Consider the following 11,974-nt stretch of genomic DNA (forward strand, 5'->3'; position numbering starts at 1 on the left):
AGCCCGAAACTCGAATTTTAGATCGAGCGGTTTTTGGCCTACGCGACCTAAATGAGAATTGAAGATCTCATTAATAGGAACTCAACGGTAAAAAGACAGACGAAAACAGAGTCCGTATGTAGAAGTTATGAATTTTACGCGAACATTTAACAGTATAATCTCCTCGTACTGTTAAATTTAAGATCGGCCGAGAATTAGCCGACATAGTCAAAATGAAAGTTGTAGATCTTATCTTTACCTACGCGTGGATATAAAGAACGTCAAAAACAGAGGTTGTATGTGAAAGTTACGGATTTTAGAAGTCGGAAGTGTGTTGTGCGAAAATGGGTGATGTAGCACAATCTTGGCCATTGCTTTCTCCCCAAGTCTTGCCACTAGATGATGACATGTGGCACCAAGTTCAGCCATTTTTCACCCTATAAATAGAACCTCTCCCACCCTCATTTTCTTCACACCTTTCCCATTCTTTCTTCTCTTTACTCTCTCTCTAGAACCTCTCTCTAGCCCCGAAACCCCCCGAAAAGCCTAGGAAACCTCCCTAGCACAAGGCGGAAGCCCCGGAGTGCTCGATGGCTCCGAGAAGAAGAGCTTTTCGGCTCAGGAACTCTGCTCCAAGCAAAGCCCGATTTTCTATAAAACCCGCTGTAAGTGAGCTACGCCTATGCTATTTTTAATATAGCTTTTATTTAATTATAGTAACGTTATTAGGAACTTATAATAAGTACTTGGGCTATTATTATGGGTTAAATAAGTATTGTTTAACGCTTATATAATAGTAATAATAGCTAGACTATTAATTAGTCTCGGCGAAAAATAGACTAAACTCTAGTGGTAATAATACTAGGTTTCGTCGAAGGAAATTATTTTTTTAAGAAGCGAAGCGCTGTCTGAGTTCAGAATCACCACCTTTTCAAGTGAGTGCATAGTTACTTTCATCTTACACAGAGATATGAAGTATTTTATATAAATTATGTGCTATGTGTGCATATTATATGTATACTTTCTATCTATGATGGAGGAACGATTTTATACAAGTTTTATATGATTTAAACTGTATATGTATTTATATCTACATAATATGTTGGGTAAAACATGGGTAGATGACATATGAGTTGGATGATGAGTTAGACCATGAGGTAAGGGTGAGAGGTGGACGATGTGAGAAGCCTTTTTCCCAAATGATGTCCCCGTCATCTAGTAGAGTATGGATGACAACCACAGACTATTCTAGACAGTCCAGTGGAACGCTAGCAGGCTCGCAACCTGTAGGTGTTGTGAACGATGTGTTCACCCGGTGTACTCTAAACCATGGCGATCATGCAGACTTGGTGCCTAAACCTTGGCGATCATGCATACTTGGTGCCAAAACCCTGGCGACTATGCGGACTTAATGCATGTTGTATAAACCATGGCGACTATGCATACCTAGTGCCTAAACCCTGGTGACTATGCGGACTTAGTGCCTATTGTATAAATCCTGGCGACTATGCAGACTGAGTGCCTAAACCCCGGTGACGATGGACTTCGTGCCGATTCCTTAGGATGATCTTTAGGAATGAATGAACGAGGAATAGTTGATTCTTAGGGTAGATCCTTAAGAGTACAGAAGATAATAGGGATGGGTAATTGGGTTGATTGTTTGATGTTTAAACATAATAATTATATTATTGTGGGTTGAAAACCCTATGTACTCACCAGGTTTCCCAACCAGACCCACTCAAGCTTATTTGTATCACAGGTGTCAATATGAAGCTACTTTACACTGAAGGATTTAAAAGAGATGTAGATCACTAGTGTAAATGAATGTACGTTCTGTTGATTCGTATGTTTCTGTATTGACGATGACATCCCAAATGTTTTAAAATGAATAAAAATACATTTCTTCGGAAATGCTTTGATAATGTATTTATCATGTTTTACTGGGAACTAATTCTGCAACTTTTTTATTAAAAGAAGTACTCTGATTTTTATAAAGCATAAACAAAATCGGTCTTTTCTGGCCGTGAAAATGGGGATGTCACAGTTGGTATCAGAGCATTGGTTTAAGCGAACTAGGAATAAGGATTTATTTCTAGACTTAAACTTAGAATGCTAAGCGATGATCGTGAGGAGTGTGTCTAATATATTTTAGGAAGTACACCTGAATAGACACAAGCACTAGCTTAATTAGGGAAGATGCCTAAAATGATTTTATGTGCTAAATGATTTGTGATGCTTTATGCTATCGTTTGATCGGATCTATGGTCTGTTGCCGACCAGATCTGGAGATTTTATGTGCTCAGGTTTCTAAATGTTTAATTACGATATTAGAACTGGCATGTAACTATTTAGAGTAATAAGGAGGAATACGCGTCTAAATCTTCCTCTATCTATATTCTCGTCTCGATACACCGAACGCCTGCTTTGGTGTATAGAATGTCATGATAAGGACTCATACCAGACTGAGCAAATGGAGGAAATGAGAAGGCTTACGATATTGAATGATACGTATCGGAAGATATTTTAAGAGTGATATCTTGCCTTTAGAATGCATCTAATAAATAATAAGTCTAGTACCGGAGAAGTGCACCTTCGATTAGCAGAAAGAAAGATTTTTGGTATAATCCATGAAGTTATCCAATCGTATGGAATTTCCACCACCAACCGAGTTGAAACAGAATTGATGATTGAAGATACGCATGGAGGAAGTCCTAGTAGAGTCTAGGGGAAATTTTATGATTGTTTGGACACATTTTTATGTGTTAAAATTGTTTTTGTGATAGTAACTTGGAAAGCTGCGAGACAATACTTGGGACGAGTATGAGTAGGTGTGCATGGTAGTAGAGGTCTATATTACCGGAAGCACATGACTCACACTTGGATCAGGGAAAGTCACAAGGTTACCAAGGAGCTAGTAATCGATTTCGTTTTATTCAAGTATGTCGTTACCATCGTTTCGGTAATGACTAAGAAGATGATTGTTATTCCGACCCTAGTGGTCATATCAAATTGAGTCCAACTACGCTGAGTATGTTATGTGGTTCAGAGAATCAAGTTCGATGTAGCATCTGACTTCAACGGAAGATTGAAATAAAAAGCGATCAGTAGACGTATCGCGAAAAGTTGCTTGTAGCTAGAAATCTACCTTTTAAGATGAGATTAGAACATGAAGGAAAGTATAGTCTGTTCTGGAAGACTCTAAGAGACCTGAGTCTAAGCATTGAACCATACGATGATAGGTCATTGGAATATAACACATCGTTCCATTTTAGTAATAGAATAACTTATCTTAGGTTTGTTAAGAAGAAGAAGCAGTCTCCAGTAAGGATCGAGATTGTGACTTGAAGGTCATAATTTGGAGTCTAACGTGAGATAGGGAGCAAGTGCGAGATCGAGCACCGCCTGCAATCAGGAAGTCTTAGAGTTAGATATTCGTTCGAAGAAAACATCAAAGTTACGGTTATTACTTAGGATGAAGAGATAACGTATGGAGTCATCATGTGAGCCCTGTTTCATTGATGATTCCGGGACATAATCATCCTAAGGGGGAGATAATTGTAACGCCCGTAGATCCGGGCTAGTGAATGTAGAGATAATAGGGGTCGGAAACGACTTTTTGAAAAAAGATTATTTAGAATAAATAATCTTAACCAAGTTGTAGAATACGTCTCAAAGGTTCCGTACATATAAAGAACGTTGAAATCCGAGTTATAACGAAGAAGTTATGGTCCGTCGAAGTTTTATGGCAAAACCGGCACGACACCGGGAGACGTAAATAGTGAATTTACGATGGAGGAATTTTTAGCCTTAGAAATATAAACAAAAGTTGTAGTATACTTTAAACCAAGAACATACAAAAAAAAAAGAACGCCCAAATCTGACTTCGTATGAGGAAGTTATGAATTTTCTAAGATTTGGCTTAGCAGTGCACAGCCCGAAACTCGAATTTTAGATCGAGCGGTTTTTGGCCTACGCGACCTAAATGAGAATTGAAGATCTCATTAATAGGAACTCAACGGTAAAAAGACAGACGAAAACAGAGTCCGTATGTAGAAGTTATGAATTTTACGCGAACATTTAACAGTATAATCTCCTCGTACTGTTAAATTTAAGATCGGCCGAGAATTAGCCGACATAGTCAAAATGAAAGTTGTAGATCTTATCTTTACCTACGCGTGGATATAAAGAACGTCAAAAACAGAGGTTGTATGTGAAAGTTACGGATTTTAGAAGTCGGAAGTGTGTTGTGCGAAAATGGGTGATGTAGCACAATCTTGGCCATTGCTTTCTCCCCAAGTCTTGCCACTAGATGATGACATGTGGCACCAAGTTCAGCCATTTTTCACCCTATAAATAGAACCTCTCCCACCCTCATTTTCTTCACACCTTTCCCATTCTTTCTTCTCTTTACTCTCTCTCTAGAACCTCTCTCTAGCCCCGAAACCCCCCGAAAAGCCTAGGAAACCTCCCTAGCACAAGGCGGAAGCCCCGGAGTGCTCGATGGCTCCGAGAAGAAGAGCTTTTCGGCTCAGGAACTCTGCTCCAAGCAAAGCCCGATTTTCTATAAAACCCGCTGTAAGTGAGCTACGCCTATGCTATTTTTAATATAGCTTTTATTTAATTATAGTAACGTTATTAGGAACTTATAATAAGTACTTGGGCTATTATTATGGGTTAAATAAGTATTGTTTAACGCTTATATAATAGTAATAATAGCTAGACTATTAATTAGTCTCGGCGAAAAATAGACTAAACTCTAGTGGTAATAATACTAGGTTTCGTCGAAGGAAATTATTTTTTTAAGAAGCGAAGCGCTGTCTGAGTTCAGAATCACCACCTTTTCAAGTGAGTGCATAGTTACTTTCATCTTACACAGAGATATGAAGTATTTTATATAAATTATGTGCTATGTGTGCATATTATATGTATACTTTCTATCTATGATGGAGGAACGATTTTATACAAGTTTTATATGATTTAAACTGTATATGTATTTATATCTACATAATATGTTGGGTAAAACATGGGTAGATGACATATGAGTTGGATGATGAGTTAGACCATGAGGTAAGGGTGAGAGGTGGACGATGTGAGAAGCCTTTTTCCCAAATGATGTCCCCGTCATCTAGTAGAGTATGGATGACAACCACAGACTATTCTAGACAGTCCAGTGGAACGCTAGCAGGCTCGCAACCTGTAGGTGTTGTGAACGATGTGTTCACCCGGTGTACTCTAAACCATGGCGATCATGCAGACTTGGTGCCTAAACCTTGGCGATCATGCATACTTGGTGCCAAAACCCTGGCGACTATGCGGACTTAATGCATGTTGTATAAACCATGGCGACTATGCATACCTAGTGCCTAAACCCTGGTGACTATGCGGACTTAGTGTCTATTGTATAAATCCTGGCGACTATGCAGACTGAGTGCCTAAACCCCGGTGACGATGGACTTCGTGCCGATTCCTTAGGATGATCTTTAGGAATGAATGAACGAGGAATAGTTGATTCTTAGGGTAGATCCTTAAGAGTACAGAAGATAATAGGGATGGGTAATTGGGTTGATTGTTTGATGTTTAAACATAATAATTATATTATTGTGGGTTGAAAACCCTATGTACTCACCAGGTTTCCCAACCAGACCCACTCAAGCTTATTTGTATCACAGGTGTCAATATGAAGCTACTTTACACTGAAGGATTTAAAAGAGATGTAGATCACTAGTGTAAATGAATGTACGTTCTGTTGATTCGTATGTTTCTGTATTGACGATGACATCCCAAATGTTTTAAAATGAATAAAAATACATTTCTTCGGAAATGCTTTGATAATGTATTTATCATGTTTTACTGGGAACTAATTCTGCAACTTTTTTATTAAAAGAAGTACTCTGATTTTTATAAAGCATAAACAAAATCGGTCTTTTCTGGCCGTGAAAATGGGGATGTCACAGTTGGTATCAGAGCATTGGTTTAAGCGAACTAGGAATAAGGATTTATTTCTAGACTTAAACTTAGAATGCTAAGCGATGATCGTGAGGAGTGTGTCTAATATATTTTAGGAAGTACACCTGAATAGACACAAGCACTAGCTTAATTAGGGAAGATGCCTAAAATGATTTTATGTGCTAAATGATTTGTGATGCTTTATGCTATCGTTTGATCGGATCTATGGTCTGTTGCCGACCAGATCTGGAGATTTTATGTGCTCAGGTTTCTAAATGTTTAATTACGATATTAGAACTGGCATGTAACTATTTAGAGTAATAAGGAGGAATACGCGTCTAAATCTTCCTCTATCTATATTCTCGTCTCGATACACCGAACGCCTGCTTTGGTGTATAGAATGTCATGATAAGGACTCATACCAGACTGAGCAAATGGAGGAAATGAGAAGGCTTACGATATTGAATGATACGTATCGGAAGATATTTTAAGAGTGATATCTTGCCTTTAGAATGCATCTAATAAATAATAAGTCTAGTACCGGAGAAGTGCACCTTCGATTAGCAGAAAGAAAGATTTTTGGTATAATCCATGAAGTTATCCAATCGTATGGAATTTCCACCACCAACCGAGTTGAAACAGAATTGATGATTGAAGATACGCATGGAGGAAGTCCTAGTAGAGTCTAGGGGAAATTTTATGATTGTTTGGACACATTTTTATGTGTTAAAATTGTTTTTGTGATAGTAACTTGGAAAGCTGCGAGACAATACTTGGGACGAGTATGAGTAGGTGTGCATGGTAGTAGAGGTCTATATTACCGGAAGCACATGACTCACACTTGGATCAGGGAAAGTCACAAGGTTACCAAGGAGCTAGTAATCGATTTCGTTTTATTCAAGTATGTCGTTACCATCGTTTCGGTAATGACTAAGAAGATGATTGTTATTCCGACCCTAGTGGTCATATCAAATTGAGTCCAACTACGCTGAGTATGTTATGTGGTTCAGAGAATCAAGTTCGATGTAGCATCTGACTTCAACGGAAGATTGAAATAAAAAGCGATCAGTAGACGTATCGCGAAAAGTTGCTTGTAGCTAGAAATCTACCTTTTAAGATGAGATTAGAACATGAAGGAAAGTATAGTCTGTTCTGGAAGACTCTAAGAGACCTGAGTCTAAGCATTGAACCATACGATGATAGGTCATTGGAATATAACACATCGTTCCATTTTAGTAATAGAATAACTTATCTTAGGTTTGTTAAGAAGAAGAAGCAGTCTCCAGTAAGGATCGAGATTGTGACTTGAAGGTCATAATTTGGAGTCTAACGTGAGATAGGGAGCAAGTGCGAGATCGAGCACCGCCTGCAATCAGGAAGTCTTAGAGTTAGATATTCGTTCGAAGAAAACATCAAAGTTACGGTTATTACTTAGGATGAAGAGATAACGTATGGAGTCATCATGTGAGCCCTGTTTCATTGATGATTCCGGGACATAATCATCCTAAGGGGGAGATAATTGTAACGCCCGTAGATCCGGGCTAGTGAATGTAGAGATAATAGGGGTCGGAAACGACTTTTTGAAAAAAGATTATTTAGAATAAATAATCTTAACCAAGTTGTAGAATACGTCTCAAAGGTTCCGTACATATAAAGAACGTTGAAATCCGAGTTATAACGAAGAAGTTATGGTCCGTCGAAGTTTTATGGCAAAACCGGCACGACACCGGGAGACGTAAATAGTGAATTTACGAGGGAGGAATTTTTAGCCTTAGAAATATAAACAAAAGTTGTAGTATACGTTAAACCGAGAACATACAAAAAAAAAGAACGCCCAAATCTGACTTCGTATGAGGAAGTTATGAATTTTCTAAGATTTGGCTTAGCAGTGCACAGCCCGAAACTCGAATTTTAGATTGAGCGGTTTTTGGCCTACGCGACCTAAATGAGAATTGAAGATCTCATTAATAGGAACTCAACGGTAAAAAGACAGACGAAAACAGAGTCCGTATGTAGAAGTTATGAATTTTACGCGAACATTTAACAGTATAATCTCCTCGTACTGTTAAATTTAAGATCGGTCGAGAATTAGCCGACGGAGTCAAAATGAAAGTTGTAGATCTTATCTTTACCTACGCGTGGATATAAAAAACGTTAAAAACGGAGGTCGTATCTGAAAGTTACGGATTTTAGAAGTCGGAAGTGTGTTGTGCGAAAATGGGTGATGTGGCACAATCTTGGCCATTGCTTTCTCCCCAAGTCTTGCCACTAGATGGTGACATGTGGCACCAAGTTCAGCCATTTTTCACCCTATAAGTAGAACCTCTCCCACCCTCATTTTCTTGACACCTTTCCCATTCTTTCTTCTCTTTACTCTCTCTCTAGAACCTCTCTCTAGCCCCGAAACTCCCCGAAAAGCCTAGGGAACCTCCCTAGCACGAGGCGGAAGCCCCGGAGTGCTGGACTACTCCGAGAAGAAGAGCTTTTCGGCTCGGGAACGCTTCTCCAAGCAAAGCCCGATTTTCTATAAAACCCACTGTAAGTGAGCTACGCCTACGCTATTTTTAATATAGCTTTTATTTAATTATAGTAACGTTATTAGGAACTTATAATAAGTACTTGGGCTATTATTATGGGTTATATAAGTATTGTTTAACGCTTATATAATAGTAATAATAGCTAGACTATTAATTAGTCTCGGCGAAAAATAGACTAAACTCTAGTGGTAATAATACTAGGTTTCGTCGAAGGAAATTATTTTTTTAAGAAGCGAAGCGCTGTCTGAGTTGAGAATCACCACCTTTTCGAGTGAGAGCATAGTTACTTTCATCTTACACATAGATATGAAGTATTTTATATAAATTACATGCTATGTGTGCATATTATATGTATACTTTCTATCTATGATGGAGGAACGATTTTATACAAGTTTTATATGATTTAAACTGTATATGTATTTATATCCACATAATATGTTGGGTAAAACATGGGTAGATGACATATGAGTTGGATGATGAGTTAGACCATGAGGTAAGGGTGAGAGGTGGACGATGTGAGAAGCCTTTTTCCCAAATGATGTCCCCGTCATCTAGCAGAGTATGGATGACAACCACAGACTATTCTAGACATTCCAGTGGAACGCTAGCAGGCTCGTAACCTGTAGGTGTTGTGAACGATGTGTTCACCCGGTGTACTCTAAACCATGGCGATCATGCAGACTTGGTGCCTAAACCTTGGCGATCATGCAGACTTGGTGCCAAAACCCTGGCGACTATGCGGACTTAGTGCCTGTTGTATAAACCATGGCGACTATGCAGACTTAGTGCCTAAACCCTGGTGACTATGCGGAATTAGTGCCTATTGTATAAATCCTGGCAACTATGCAGACTTAGTGCCTAAACCCCGATGACGATGGACTTCGTGTCGATTCCTTAGGATAATCCTTAGGAATGAATGAACGAGGAGTAGTTGATTCTTAGGGTAGATCCTTAAGAGTAAAGAAGATAATGGGGATGGGTAATTGGGTTGATTGTTTGATGTTTAAACATAATAATTATATTATTGTGGGTTGAAAACCCTATGTACTCACCAGGTTTCCCAACCTGACCCACTCAAGCTTATTTGTATCACATGTGTCAATGTGAAGCTACTTTACACTGAGAGATTTAAAAGAGATGTAGATCACTAGTGTAAATGAATGTAAGTTCTGTTGATGCTTATGTTTCTGTATTGACGATGACATCCCAAATGTTTTAAAATGAATAAAAATACATTTCTTCGTAAATGCTTTGATAATGTATTTATCATGTTTTACTGGGAACTAATTCCGCAACTTTTTTATTAAAAGAAGTACTCTGATTTTTATAAAGCATAAACAAAATCGGTCTTTTCTGGCCGTGAAAATGGGGATGTCACATGTTATTCTTCAAATTCTTCCTTTTTCTTCAAAATCCAAGATCCGAGCTTCCAATCGCCAATTTCGCTTCCTTTTCCTTCCGAGCATGTCTTTGTTGCTACAAATGAAATTTTAAACTAATTAATTACCTTTTCTTCAATAAATGAAACGAATACAACATAAAGTATTAATATAATGCATGAATTATATCATTAAATATGTCCATATCAACATGGGTGCCACATATGTGGCAAGGAAGGGAATTATGCCAAAGACTGCAAACAGAACATGCACGTCTGTTTCAATTGCAACCAACTAGGTCATTACAAGGCTAAATGTCCTTTTCTGAAGACATCAGGTGCGATACAGGCTCGAGCACCTGTGACGTTGACGATAACATTGATAGGCTATGAGCATTACATCAATCCTATGGTGCACATGCAAATCCTAATGCTTGGATCTAGTTTTTCTAATTGTACATGCAATAATTTTCCAATACTTGCAAACCCTAATCTAGCATACTATAAAATCAAAATCAACATTATTAAACTAGTAAGAATGTTACCTTTGATTGTAGCTTGAAGATCTTGAGCTTTTGAGAACCTAGCACCTTAAATGAGATGCCTCTAATGAATCACAAACACCAAAGAAATTGGATGATCTTGGAGAGAGAGGAGGAAGGCTCAAAATTGGCTCAATGATCTCTAGGATTCAAGTGGTAGTCGAAATTGTGAAGCCTATGGTCCTTTATATAGGTGAGGAATTAGGGTTTCAGTCAAAGACCTCATCCGATTGCTTAGGCTCTAAGCTGCCCTTAAGAATTTTCCAGAATCCCTAGCCCCTTGGACGAAATCCTTATGGGCTCCCATAATATTTCGTTCAACCCCTTCCAAAGGGTTCCTCAGCCCATTATGCAATTATCTTATAATTACAACTGCAGTCCCTTTAATTCAATTAACCTCTTTGACCACAAAATTAATTCTAAATTAATTATTGACCAATGTTAATTAAATAATATGATCCCTCTATTAATATATTATTTATATAATATATTAATAAACCATAATAACCTCTTTCTCCATTATTCATCAAGTCAAGTTGATCTGGTGAAGGCCACCTAAAAGGACCATGCTACAACCGGGTCAAGTACATACCAAATATAGTTATGGGCTTAGACACCTAATCCAATAGTCTCCCACTTGGATAAGTCTAATAACTATAAATGAAAGTACGACTTAAAAATCCAATTAGCAATCGTAGCTCTCAAAAGCTGTTGTCGAACTCCGACACGTCCTTTAGATAAGGGATCGTATAGTACTCCATTATAAAGATATCATGCGAACAATCACATGGAACATATTCATACTTATTGTTCAGTAGTTTGTTTCTCTATCTTTGATGTATCTGACATAGAACTTAATTGAACACATCAATTTAGTCCTGACTAGGCCCGACACATAAGTTAGAACAAAATCATTGAGGGGCCTAGATATCGATTTTAACCTCGTAGGATAAAAGGAACGGATAAACTTCGACTTATATACTTGTACTATTTACTCATCAAATCGTACACAACAATGTGTTTTATAACATCAAGTTACTGATGCGTTTACGCATTATCAATGCACAACCGACTCGTAAAAAACAACTCATATATCTACGTGTAACGTCGTGATTTTTACCATGTTTTTTTTTCTTTTTAAAACATTTATTTAACTGAATACGTTGGCGAAAGACTTAGTTTTTTTATTCAAAACATTTTCGAAACCACAACGTTACTTCAAAAATTCAAACATAATTCCAAACCATTTAAAATGTAAACAATAGTACTTTAAAGTAAATAATCAAATACATGTCCAAGAGTGATATCGTTAATATAAATCTACTACCCATAAGAACCCCTCTCACCAAGGCCAATCTTCTAAACTGGCTGCACCAATCATAAGGCACAAATGAGAAAAGATACAAGTGTCAGCCCCTGCTGAGTGAGTTCAAAAAGTTGCACATAAAACATACAAACCCCAAATGGGTCAATCATTCATTTTATGATGAAACATAAAATTGATAAACAAGTAAAGATAGCAATACAACCGCATAATATAGTTAACCACTCATAAATTCCACTGCATACATGCACAAATGTTCAACCGCAAT

This window comes from Lactuca virosa, chromosome 6, assembly GCF_052849685.1.
Source record: "Lactuca virosa cultivar CGN04683 chromosome 6, Lactuca_virosa_CGN04683_v6, whole genome shotgun sequence".
Lineage (NCBI taxonomy): Eukaryota > Viridiplantae > Streptophyta > Magnoliopsida > Asterales > Asteraceae > Lactuca > Lactuca virosa.